At 32.8% G+C, this 11,782-nt stretch overlaps 1 long non-coding RNA gene across 1 annotated transcript in view; it reads left to right on the top strand.

Moving 5' to 3' along the window:
- Positions 1-1,135: 1,135 nt before the first annotated feature.
- LOC102673982 overlaps positions 1,136-11,782 on the top strand; it is a 116,597-nt gene continuing 105,950 nt past the window's right edge. Inside the window, exon 1 of the long non-coding RNA XR_004150021.1 lies at positions 1,136-2,143. This is a non-coding gene — a long non-coding RNA (uncharacterized LOC102673982). The remainder of the gene's footprint in view (positions 2,144-11,782) is intronic.

Genomic DNA, 11,782 nt, shown 5'->3' with positions numbered 1-11,782 from the left:
GAACAAACAACTTCTTCTTTGATGAAACAATAATAAATAAAACTTTGAAATGAAAGAAAAAAAATCCTGTGAGCATATACCTTCTATATTAATAGATTTATCATTTATAGTGACATTAATATTATATTTAGTATCTTAATATTAAAAAAAATGACATATATTGATATATTTATCTTTATATTGACATATAAAGATAAATATGTGAATTCAAAGATGTATATGTGAAAAAGATTTAATATGAAGAAAAATTTATATGAAGAAAACTATATTAAAAAAAAATGTTACACCGTAACTTTTCTATAATGAATTATTGAACATTTGTTTAATGTGAATTTCAATTAGATAATTTGGATTCAAACCAAGATTAAATTTATAACATATTATGTATAAGCTAATCTTTTTTGATTTATGAATAATAATTATATATTGATATGAGTATATACTCATAGCATATATTAAAATGAAAAAGAATTATCGTTCAAATATTTATCAAAAAATAGCATTTGAAATAGTGTCTTTAACTATAAATCTTTTATTTATGTGTAAAAATATAATTTCATTAAAAAATATAAATGAAAATTTTCTTTTTATATTTTATTCTTTAATTCTACTAAACAAATTTTCTGATTTGTAAATGGATACAGGTTATGTTATACAAATAGATTTTTTTTATATTTCTGATAGACAGAAATATGATCGAAATTTTAAAAAAAGTTCTAAAATATTAATAAAAATATCGAAATATATCGTTTAAAATATAAAATAGAATATAAAATAGAAAAAAATATGTTAAAAATTGTACTCACATTGCTATTGTTCAATCTCAATTGAAACATACTATTCACTTATATATAACATTCCATGCGACGAATATCTATACGTATCTTCTCATATTCCACTCGAATATATTACACAACACACAAAACTAATGAAAGGGTTAAATATTAATTCAAATAAAATAACTTTTACCAATTGTCGTTTCAGTGGTCAAGATTTATGAGGTCACGATCACCGCCAAAGAACACAGTTTCTGAGACAAACACAAATCGTCGAAGAGGCAGATGCTTTCTGATTGGCTAGCGGATCTCGCGCGGATGCGTACGACTCTGACGTCACGCTCACCCAGTTTGAAATCGTTCCAGTCGTCAGTCGCGCGCCGAACGTCGAACCGAATACACGGGGGTGTTATACGTTTTTTCTCATTAAATTCTGTACGAAATAACGTTATATTTCACGCGCTGATTATCGAAACACAACATCATCGTTGAGAAAGTTCATTAGTGATTATCAATAAAAAAGTGACGTTCGATATTATCGACCATTTTAGTGCAGTGTCATAACGAAAGTTCTACTTTCTTTTCGCGTACTTTTTTCCGTGAACTCGCTTCGATTCGATTGTCGTCGATGATCGTACACAACGAAAAGGAAAACCTTCAATTACGTGATCTATCTTTGTTACTACGCACAATTGACAGCATGCATTTGAGTGATGATGGATAGCATTTCTCCGGTGAATGCATACCAGTGAAACGTTCTGTTCGCGAGACCACGTGATCAGTTTGGGAGGTTATGTAAACGACGCATTTACAAAGCAGCGATATTATAATCTGTCAGACATCGATATTTGTGCATTGCGTATAACCACGTTGATTGGCTGTAATTTCGATATCTCGAATAATCGATGAGAATAATTGCCTGTACATACAACGCCTGATCTGTTTTCGCGTTCGATCGATACTAATTAATCGATATTAGTACGTTAAACGGTCAATGCGCCGAAAACGTTTCAAATTTAGTTTAATATGCGCAACACGGAGAAACGGACCAGTTCAATGGCGTCGATTTGACTTCGTGAAATTCGTGATTGTCCTTCGAAGCATAACGTCCTCGTGTTCACATGCCACACCTGGGTTTTTACTTTTTTTCGAAAGTGTTTCACGTTTAATCTACGCTCTTCGATGAACAAGAGAGTATGATGTGTTGATATTTGTGTCGCGTCGACTTAAAGCTTGTGTGTTCTGTGTGTGCCAGATGTCAAGACGATAATTGGTGCTGTCTTAAGGACGAGTGATTCATGTCACCATGCTGACGATTGTTTTCCTGCTCGTTCTGGGCCAACTGGTGGTACAGGCGGACTATTTCGGTAAGTTAATTTATTTTCTTTTGTATATGTAGAACAATGCGATATATATACATATATTATACATATATCGTGGCTTTATCGTTGAAAGCTACATTATGTTGATCGATCGTTAATTGTACAATAACGTACAATGCAATGAGAACTTTGAATTTCATTCTTATCGTTAAAATTAGCTAATGTCACGTTTGCATGATTAGCATGCAATAAAATGATGATTGATATGCGTTTGAATTTGAAGTTAGGGAAAAAAGGAGAGAATTAGTTTAGTAAAGTTTTTAGTTTAGTAAAGAACTATTTCTTTAGTTACTTCATCACGTCATATAATTTGAAAATTAAATATAGGAATATTTATTTTAAATCGATTATATATTATTATTATATTGCTACCAAGAAACTTTATTTTTTTTTCTTATTAGGATTAGAAATAATTTTTTCTGATTTTTTCTGAAAAAAAAAATTAATTAAATATATACATTATTAATGAAACAAAAAAAATTACTTTTAGAGTCATTTGAATAATTTATTTTAATATATTTTTATTTTAATAATGTTCGATATATATTCCAATATATTTCGTATTATTTTTTAAATAATTTCTTTTTTATTAGCTATATTTCCTTCATTTCAATCCATTTTTTAATACAAATGAAGAATGTATTACGAAATGGCACGAATTTTAATCAAATTGAAGTTTTACAATTATTTTAAAATAGAATCGTAAAAAGTTTCCAAGTTTTCTTATTCATCTCGTGAAATAATGTCTCAATATTTTGTCCCATTCGGTTTGACAATCTAAATGCGTTAAATCTTATGTTTTTTTTTTTAATAATCGGAATGGTATGAATGATATCATAGTGTGCTATTTTTTTTTCACAATATTAATGCATGGAAAATAAAGTATTGAATGAAAAATTAAGTTAATTAGATATCAATTAAAATTCTTATTGATAGATTTCTATTATCTTTATTTAGAATAGTGTCACACAAATACCATTTCGATGAATAATTTACCTAGATATATCTTTTATTTATAAATTATTAATAGATAAAGCCGTATAATAATGATATAAGCATACTACATTTATAAATTTTTATTCGCTAAGATCAACGTTTACGCGAATTGTTATTTTAAGATTTAATGCAATATGTATTAGTTAGAAAATCAGTAATCTAATCGGCGATTTAAACGCTTAAACCAATCCAGAATAATTCCGTGTTGCGCCACGAATTTTAATAGGATTATATATAATCTGTTCTCGTATTATAAAATTGATATTTATACGTTATATAATAAATTATATTACTGTTAAATTAATTTCTATTATTCGCGATACAAAAGCAGAAGAGTTACTATATGTGAATAAAATATTTTATGAAATTCAGAAATTTTATTTCTCTTTTTTTTTAATTTTTAATTGAAATTTTTTAATACCATTGTTTGTATTTTTAAAAAATTTTTAAATTTCGGAAATAATAATTACCTCGTCATGGAAATAATATGTTTTTAGAAAACGTCTGCGTTTAATTCTCCCTCAGAAATCTAAGCTGTCTACGATAATTAGTATAATTGCTTAATGAAGTTAAAGTTGCAATGCTGGCACCATATCTGTAATAGCAGCATTTTCTCGCATATTAGACTTGGTTAGTTGTGTTTTGCTTCAAAGCTGCAAACCTGGAATCAGCATTCTGGCCTAAATTAGTTCGCTTTATATATATATATAATACTAAATTTCATCCAAGTTTTGCAATATAGTTTTCATTCGATAAATTTCATTAAAAATCTTTGAAATCTCATTCAAATTATATAATAGCTAATACAGCAATATAATTTCGTTTGATAAATCTTCGAAAATTTCCATCTCGTAATCATGCAAACGAATGTTGAAGATCTTATAAAACGTGATAGAAGTTTCTTCGAAGAACCGGTATTCGTTTCGAGCCAAGCCTGAAGGCATTCATAAAAAGGACAACGTGTTTTTGCGATAGTTCTGCTAATTAAAACACGATTGCACCTTTTATAGATTGCAATTTATTGCGTAAAACTTTTTGCATTTGTTTCACTGTAGTTGGATGCGACAGTTTGCAAAAGAGTTCCTTATAACGAATTTTATTTGAAAAGAAGGATTTGTTCGATATTAGCGAAATAATTTCGCATCGATTATATCTCTCTTCTCAGCAATTTTCTATTTTATTTCATTTCGTTCGCTCCTTTTAACTTTAATTCTATTTTTCTTTTATCTTAGAACTTCGACCATTAAAATATTTGTTTCGTAAAATATACATACTCTGAAAAATAGTTTGTTGTTAAGGATCTATATAACGAATCTTTAGTTAATTCTCGAGAGCATGGAATATTTAGAAACGTGGTTAGATACATCCGAAGTGATTGCATATTTAACAAGTAGAATCCATAGAAGCTATTTAGCTTTGTATTATTGCAATTATCAATGAACATGGTAGTCAACAATGAATATAACGATGAAATTTAACGAAAATATAAATTATTTTCTGTCATATATTCCTTAAACTGGTATTGCTAATTTAATATTCAACGTATTCTTAGTAATGTAACGTTATATCCACACTCTTGGTTACTCACCTCATACGTTATTCCTTCATGTGTTTGCTTAATACGATGCTGACGCATATCGCTTAGATAAACGCCATGTAACACGTGTTATAGACAAGAGATTATAGACGAATCATGTTACAGTAATGCAAAATGAAAGGCAAAGAATTCTCCTCGTGGCCATACTCGGATGAGATTTACCATCATATCGAGTGATCGTGGTTGTTGAAAGGTAAACGGAAGTGGGAGTCTCGATGGTTATCAACTTGTAATTAAGCTGATTTTATTTCACCGGTTAAACAGTTTCTTCTGATCGATGAATAATGGATAAACGATCGCCGAATGTTTACCAAACGGAATTCCAGGAAGATTTCTGAAAATGATTATGCAAATGAGTAGGATATCTCGTATAAGAAATATTGTATGATGGTAATGAATCATAAATCTTGTTCCGTTTGTAGAATTTTATTATTAATCGATGAAGTTTATTTTTAAATTTAAGAATTTATAACGCTTACGTTAGTACATCTGAAATTCTTAGTATACTTTACGATTTTAATAATTTGATAATAATAATTTATATAACAATGATGCAAAATTTGAAATTTTAGAAAAGGGATATGTAAATTCCAAAATATTAACGTAAGTGTTAAAATATTGAATATGATTGCCTAAAAACCATAGAGTAATTAGTGATAGTAGAATGAATGGAAGAAGCAAACAAACATAGGTGACAAACAATGAAACTGTCGATTAAAGATGATAGATTAATGCGAAAAAATTAAAAAAGCCAATCGATACATCGATATATAATCCAATAGATTTTGATATCAAATATTTTAACTAAAAGAATCATTTATATCTTATACAATATTCTTTTAAACTCACTTTAAGAAACATACCTTCCATATAATAATAATCAAAATACATCAAAAAATACGTTCAGCTCCGCGTTTCAATTTCCATCCCGTTTCCCCGTGAAAAATATATCGTGTTCAAAGCATCAACTGTTCTATCCACCATTGCGCAAGATGAACGGCTCCATTCACGACAAGCAGAAGCAACCGAAACCGAAACTTGGCGTTCATTTTCCGCGATACCAAGAGAACTGGTGCTTATCGATCGAGGTTACTTTCGAGGAATATCGAGCCACGACGATCGAGCGCGGTATCTGAAAAATATCGAATCGAACGGATGAGGGTGAGACGAAAAACTCGGGCAAACTTCTCGAGAAGACGTTGGGGGCGGCGAAATGGGAACGGGAGTAAGAATAATGAAAATAAGAGGGGGAGAAACGGTTCGAGGAGAGTGGTTCGCCCATTCGGTTTGCGGAAAAGCGACGAAAGCGCGTAATTACCCCCGTAAATCTATCGGGCATTTCGCGAAAAAAGGGCGGGATTCGTGAGACGTAATCCACGAAGAATCCAACCGAACGAGGAGAAAGATCTATTATCTCTCGCGCCCTTTCCACGACGCTTTGTCGATGCCCGGTCATTCCGATCGCTCGTAAATTCTTATTATAATTGGCGTGAATCGTGATTGGGCATAGGCAATTCGGAAGTTCGAAAAGTTGCCGGCGTCTCCATAAATCGTGGCCGGTGACGGTGGATGATTACGAATCCTCGCGAGTGGGTAGGAAAGTAAAAAAAAGAAAAAAAGAAAAAGAATACGTGAAAGGGGAAGAAAATGGGAAGAGGTTAATATATAGAGAGTAGGGAGAGAAATGAAGAATGGAATGGTTTTTTCGTCGTCGAGAGAGAGAGATAGGCCTTTGCTGGAAACTGGTCTCATTGGTTGCAGTGTTTGCAATCGACTAAAGTACTCCAACGGTCTCATCTTAAGATCTCATCTGGCCGGGGTTGATATTTTACAGTAGATAAATTACACAGATACGGATGGAGAAGATGGGATACGAATTCTTTGTTCCGTTGCATAAATCGGTTGAACTCATTGTACGAGATGAATATATATGTTTTGATCGTCGGAAAAAATGAAAACTAGATATGATATATCATTTCACTCGAGAAAAATCGATCGATGCATCGGTCAGATATATTAATTTTGTATGATGCTAGAATATTTTCTTTCTTCTCTTTTCGAAAAGATGAGGATATCGATCTTCTCATTTTATCATTTTGCATATATCCTATAACTTATACTACGCTCGTATATCATAGTTCCCAGGGAAACGTTTCTAAAAGGGAAATTTTATCGCGACAGAATTTTGCAGTAGGTACATCATAAAATTATTTCTCGTGGTCGCGTTATGCGTTCGCTCCGGTGTTTCTCGTACATGCTGCGTTTGTTTAATTATTAAAAATGAGGTCATTCATCACGAAAGTACGCGCTCTACTATATATATATATATATATATATGCGCTTTGTGAGGAAACAATACACACCCTATGTATAGGAAAAACCAGTGGCGAGAATTTACGTTTTTCTCGAAACGTAACGGATTTGTCTTTTCGATCGGATCAATTGCTTGCACAGTAAACAATGTATTATCACATGACAAATCCAGTTTTCCCTAGTGGTGTAAAATATCAAACAAGAATCTCGGTATTGTTTTTTCTTCCAATATTTTTGCAACACGCCTCGGCGACAGTATCGATCCACCTTTCGTTTCACAAATATTTTTATCGGCGGTTTTATTTTCGACCACCCGCGGTTGCTGCCACTGGTTTCCATTAAATTAGTTCGTTTAACAGCAATCTCTAAATGCGATGGAATTCTTGGAAGTAATAAGCTGATTTGAAACGATTCGTTCGAATAATTTCATAATTGATAATCTTCGTCCATCGATAAAGTGCTTTTCGAAGAATTCTTAATATTTCTCGGGAATATATTTATTTGTTTGCTAAGAGAAATATAGAAATCAGATAGATTTTCGCAATGAAAAGTTTTCCCACAGAGTGCACAAACGTATATTTTACACTTGTCTGAAGAATAATGAGACAAGTTTGAAAGTATAAATTTTGAAAAATATCAAAGAAAACGATTTTTATTCACTCGAATATAATATAATAACGCAAAATGTAAAATATTTGAAAGACGTTGGGAATGAAAAAATGAAATTATTATATTTCAATTACCTTTGAATTACTTCAATTCACAAAGAGATTTAATTCGCCACGTATTATTCAATTAAATTCAAATAGAGCACAACATCAAAACGAATCGGATATTTCTGACACGTTTAACCAATTTGCAAATTCATAATTAACCGACGATATATCTGCATACAAGAATTCTGCATCCATAAACAATAGATACAGATCCGTGAAGATATGAATACTCGACACATATCGAATTATTATCTTCTCGTATTCTACAAAATTCCATCGATTATTTGAACACACGTATATACATACATAACTCTATCCACAACACAATCAAGCATCCTACGACACAAGCACGTGCTATAATCCCCATTTTCTTTCGTACGTAACAATCCTCTGCTGCACTTGCCATCCATAATCGATCTCGATTCTCTCGATAGCTCAGCAGCGTTGAAAAGAGAGGAGGGAGGAGGAAGGAAGGGACGTGTTACGAACTTCTCCTCCGTCGAAGTGGTCGTTTGCCTTGCGCCTTCTTTTTCGGTCGAAGGGGGAGGGGGTGGCGAAGAAGAAAAGTTGGCGAACGGTGGAAAGAGTAGCTCGTTTCCAAGCTTTTCCATTTCCATCCCCTGTTTCACCACTCTCCGAGTCGCGTTGCTTGGCACGGGTTTAGCGAAGTGCATTTACCTATTGTTGTACTCGCCTCGGCCGCCTTTTCGCTCGGATTCGAAGGGTCGACCAATCTTCGTAACTGCTCGCGTGTAAATTTCCCCCCTTTGTGCGCCTCGTATCGAAACAGATAGAGAGAGAGAAAGAGAGAGCATAATCGGATATAGTTGATATTTGAATCTAACGCCGCAAGCCTTCTTAGCCCTCCAGGATTTTCTTCGCGTCTCGGCAAACGTTGCCTCTTTGTTTCCGTATCCGGGCTATCCGTTCAGCCAAATCCTGAGCTCAGCTCTCCTAGAGCTACGTTTATTATTATATTTATATTTTCGAATGACTTCTCGAAAAATTGAACGAGTTTACGGATCGTATCTCTCGAATATGGAAATGGATTTTTCTTCTCTATGATACGAAGCGTTGCGCAAAATTGGGTAATTTGTTTATTTTCTTTCTGTGTAGTTCTGTGAAATATCATGATCTGGATATTTTTTGGTTATAGTTGAATTTTGTCTATCCAGATGTTTTTTATATTAAGCTGTTCTGTTTGTAATGCACGACAAAATTTCTGATCGCTCATTGTCGAGAGATTAAAGATGAATTCCAAGTACTATATTCCATATGAGCGGGAAATAGGAGAAGACGAAATTTGCAGGTAAAAGCATCTGGCGTGCAGATGTGGCAAATGTGTTATTTTAAGCACTTTTCGAATAGAAGCGATTCCGTGGGTATTGGATTAGGTTAGAATTTAAAAACGGCAAATATTTGCAATTTTTCATGGAAGCAATTTGAAGTTTTAAAGCGGAACACTCTATAGTCGACTGTTAGATACTCGATGATGACTTGTATATAGATAAAATTCAATGTACAAATGAAAATTTTCCGTCAATATCCGAAAAGCTAATAAATAATCGAATAAAATTTTATATTTGAGATCCATCTCTTTCGTATCATTGTTCAAAGTTCTTGAATACGATTAATAGTTGTAAATCTTTATCGTTTTCCTGATGAGATCAATTTGCATAAAATTTGATTACTACTTTTAAAATTATTTTATTCGTTGTTGAAGCTTCTCTTTATCGTATATCCTACATTTTATCTTCAAGTTCAATATCTCTGATTTTTCTTTAATGTTCACGGATTGCACAGGTAAACGATTAATAACTTTGGAACGTAACCTATATTCGCATTAATTGTGTAGATTAACGAAATGATGGCTACATTAAATTATATGAATAAACAGGACTTCTGTATGAGTAGGGCGTTTCCCTGATATCTGTTTTCGCGTGAATTTGTGACTAAAATTGGATGCTGCATCGTGCTGATAAATCATATTCATCCTTATCAAAACGGTAATCACATAAACCGGCGCGTACTGTGCCGTTCGACCGATACGTTTCATTTTCCCTGTCCGATCGAACTGTTTAATAATTTCATATTTGGCGCGAAATTATTCAGATGGAAATGTTTAAAATATCGAACAATTTTTTTCGTACGGATTTCTCTAAAAATACTCGAAATACGTGTGTTTCAAGAACATTTCACGAAGAGAAAAATTATCTCTATTATCGATTATCGTTCTTATTTACACACTAACTTATATCTCGATTAATTACATAAAATTCAAAGTGTCGTTTCATATTCAAATTTTCTTTCGAAATTTCCGATGTAAATTCTAAGAATATTCCATTGGAAAAGTTTCTTCTTATCATCGTGCCATACATTCCTTCGTTTCATAAATCATAGAGAATAACGTGTAATCAAGTGTACACGCGCGCATAATAACGAAAATAATTCTCAATGAACGTTGCTTATCACCATTTACGCGTCCAAAATCTAGCGTCGAAACGGTTAATTACAAATTCCTTTTGCGCATATATTCGGCCTGGTTACGAACAAGCGTGTTCAGCGTACCTTAACGACAAGAATATCAACGGATGCTCAAAGGATAATTGCATAAATTAGCGCAATTGCAGATGGATAGTGTTTGCGTCGCAAAACAACGCATTTCGAAGTGAGTTTCGACCTGGCCGATTCGCTGGTTAATGGACGTGAAATTATCCGAACGCAGTGATCGGTTGTCGCATTTATTGGTTACGATTGATGAGACTGGGCTGGATGTAATACGTGGATAACTTTGGGAATGAGGCGTGTGCGCATCGCATGGCCCCGGGCTCATTATCAATCGTCGATTCTCAATTGTTGTCTCCTGATCGATTGCGTGTCAGTTGTAACTGAAATGGTTATAATAATCCGTTAATGACAGGGTTTGCCAACGTCCAATCCGTGAATTCTGCTTGATTGCAATTTAAGCGATAATGCGACGAAGATGTCTAAATTTGAACAATGAAATTAAATAATGTCTTTTTTTCTTCTTTTTTTTTTTATTTTATTTTATTAAGTTCATGTGGAAATGATTCGAATACTTTTATGTTTAAAAATGTTTTTTTAAATGTTTAAATTTCTATTCAAGTTTCTTTTCTTTAGCCATCTAATCACAAAAATGTGATTTTGCATCAAAATCCGCAGTCTAGTAACGATTAAAAATAATTTCTACATGAAAATTATAGAAAATTATAGAATTAAATTCTTTTGAAAGATGTAATGACGAGTTTTTCTCTTTGTATTTGTTAAAATTGTATAGTATCTTGAAAATTTATATAAATCTTACAATTAGTTAAATTCTAAACACATTTATGTTATTGTCATTGATGTAGATTTATTCTTTCTACGAGTATCTTTTATGTCGAACTATTCGTTCTAATTTCATCAACCATAGTTTTGTCTCCTCAACTTTTCCTCAACTTTCTTCTATTTATCTTGAAACGTTCACGTTTCGTTCTCCCAATATTCCTCTTACGTCTCATGAATTATTTGAACACTCTTCTCCACGATTTTTCCCCCAAGATCTTACCACTCACTTCTTATCACTCTTCCGATACAATTTTTCCACTTGCAAAATGTCTCGACTCGTGTTTTCCATTATTCGCGCTTTTTTTATTCCCCCTTATCTTTATCTTTTTATCTCGCCTCCCAGTGTCACGGCCCAGTGTAATTTTTTCTCAAGGAAAGCGAGCAAGGCACCAAGGTCTCCATCCTTGTTGCTGCTTTTTCTTCTTGACAACCGCGTTTTTCTAATATACCGGAACCAGACAATGAAACTTTTGAGCCCAGCACCGTTTATTAAATTTCTCTTCCACGTTTCCTCCACGATTCACGATCACAATCTAAATCGAGTTGATTTTAATAAGGAAAAACTTGATCAATTATCCCAGCATTTAATTATCGTTTTTAAATATTTTCGACAATATTTTTCGATGCGGATTTCTGCAACAAATATATATTCGA

This window comes from Apis dorsata, unplaced genomic scaffold (assembly GCF_000469605.1).
Source record: "Apis dorsata unplaced genomic scaffold, Apis dorsata 1.3 scaffold_131, whole genome shotgun sequence".
In the NCBI taxonomy this organism is placed as follows: domain Eukaryota; kingdom Metazoa; phylum Arthropoda; class Insecta; order Hymenoptera; family Apidae; genus Apis; species Apis dorsata.
The sequence above is the reverse complement of the archived record's forward strand: the minus strand, read 5'-3'. Positions and strand labels throughout refer to the sequence as shown.